Below are 1,686 nucleotides of genomic sequence, written 5' to 3'. Positions count from 1 at the left end.
ATTCTTTCTCTGACCCCCATCTTATTCCATTCCCTAGATAACAGTCTTAGTACTTTTGCTGTGGGCCCTGTTCTGTTCCTAGAGCTGTCTTCCTTGCTCTAATCACCTAAACCTGAGGAGTAGGAAGAGGTGGGGAACACACAAGCCTGTTGGTCTACCTACATCTGGTTTTATCTCCTACTACCCAGCCAGGCTCCAATGATGTCACTGTCTTGTCATACAACTGCAAGACAAAAATCATCCTAGCCAGATCAAAGGGATAGGCATTGACAGTCCAGTGAAATGCTGGGGTGAAAAAAGAGCTTTCTTCCAACTGTCCCCTGAAAGTGATTCTTGGACATTTGGGCAGCTGTTTCCCCTGAAAATCAGGACCCCGACCCTTCCTGATTTTCCTGGGTGTTTCTTGCAGTTTTTCTTTTAGTGTTTCAGATCCATTGACCTCCACCTCATGGCATCCCTGGAAGAGATGTGGTTTCAGGTGAGGGAACCAGCAGCCAGTGTGAGTTTCCCACCTCAGCAGGACACATGTTTGCATGTGGACACATGTTTGCATGTTGACTCAGCTTGGCTTGGTGCCTATCTCCAGGCAGCCTGGAAAGGAGAAACCACCACAGCCATAGTCCCAACCACAACCACCAGTCATGGGAAGAGTGGTGACCATGAGCCAGCCTCCACCTTCATGAAGCTTATAAGCTGGACAGGGAGACAGTCAGGCAATAATAGTGGAGTGTGATAAATACTACGGAAGTTGTTCATGAGGCACATTGTGGGGGTATCAGTCCCAGACTTGTGTGTATGACTGGATGGTACAATCATTATGAACATCACAGAAAACTTGCCTGGAAAAGCCGATACCAAAGCTGATATCTGAAAGATTATTTACAGGGAAGAGTCTTCTTGGTATAGAAAATGGCACAGGCAAAGTCCAGAAAGTCAGAAAGTGCACAGTGTGTTTGGAAAACCAAAAGGAGAAGATGGGTCTGGAATTAGGAGGGGGTGAGTAAGGCAGGGTTATGCAAATACAGGGAAGATTTTGTCTTCATTTGAACTTTTGATATTTTGTTCAATATGAATTTCTTGTATTAATTTTGATTTTTAAACATATTGCATTAAAATATTATTTTTCTTATTTACTGAGATTTTTGCTGTTCCTTTCAATTTTGCCCCTGAGCCTAGTGCCTCACTTGCTTTACCTTAGTCCTAGTAGTTGGGCATAGCTGCAATATAGATTTCTGAGAGGCACAAGGTGAAAGATGAAACTGGCATAGCGCAGAGGCCAGATCAGGAGGAAATGTATGCCTCACTAAAGAATTGGACTTTATATCTCAATTCTGCTTAAAGCTGTCCAGTGGTGCATGGTTGCCCTTGAAGAGTCCAATTTGGCTTTGCAAGGATCACATTGGTTACAAGGGATTGAAGGGAGCAGGCTGGAGAAAAAATTTTTCCTTGTTCCTCTGACTCCAAAGGGACCCTTGCTTCATGCTCTGGCAGCAGGCTGTCTGGGCTTGGATGTTACCACCCCCAATTGGACCTTTGTGTAGCCCTTATTTCTCATTACCCATTTTCCTGCAATGTGCATAAGGTGGATGCAAGATTAGCTCATTGATTAACGGATCGTTGGGAGCCCTATCTTTCTCACACTGCCTCTCACATTGCAGAGGGTCTGTTAAAAGAATATCAATGAGG

This window comes from Panthera pardus, unplaced genomic scaffold, assembly GCF_024362965.1.
Source record: "Panthera pardus isolate Hobbes unplaced genomic scaffold, ASM2436296v1 HiC_scaffold_18, whole genome shotgun sequence".
In the NCBI taxonomy this organism is placed as follows: domain Eukaryota; kingdom Metazoa; phylum Chordata; class Mammalia; order Carnivora; family Felidae; genus Panthera; species Panthera pardus.
Note: the sequence above shows the minus strand (reverse complement) of the source record.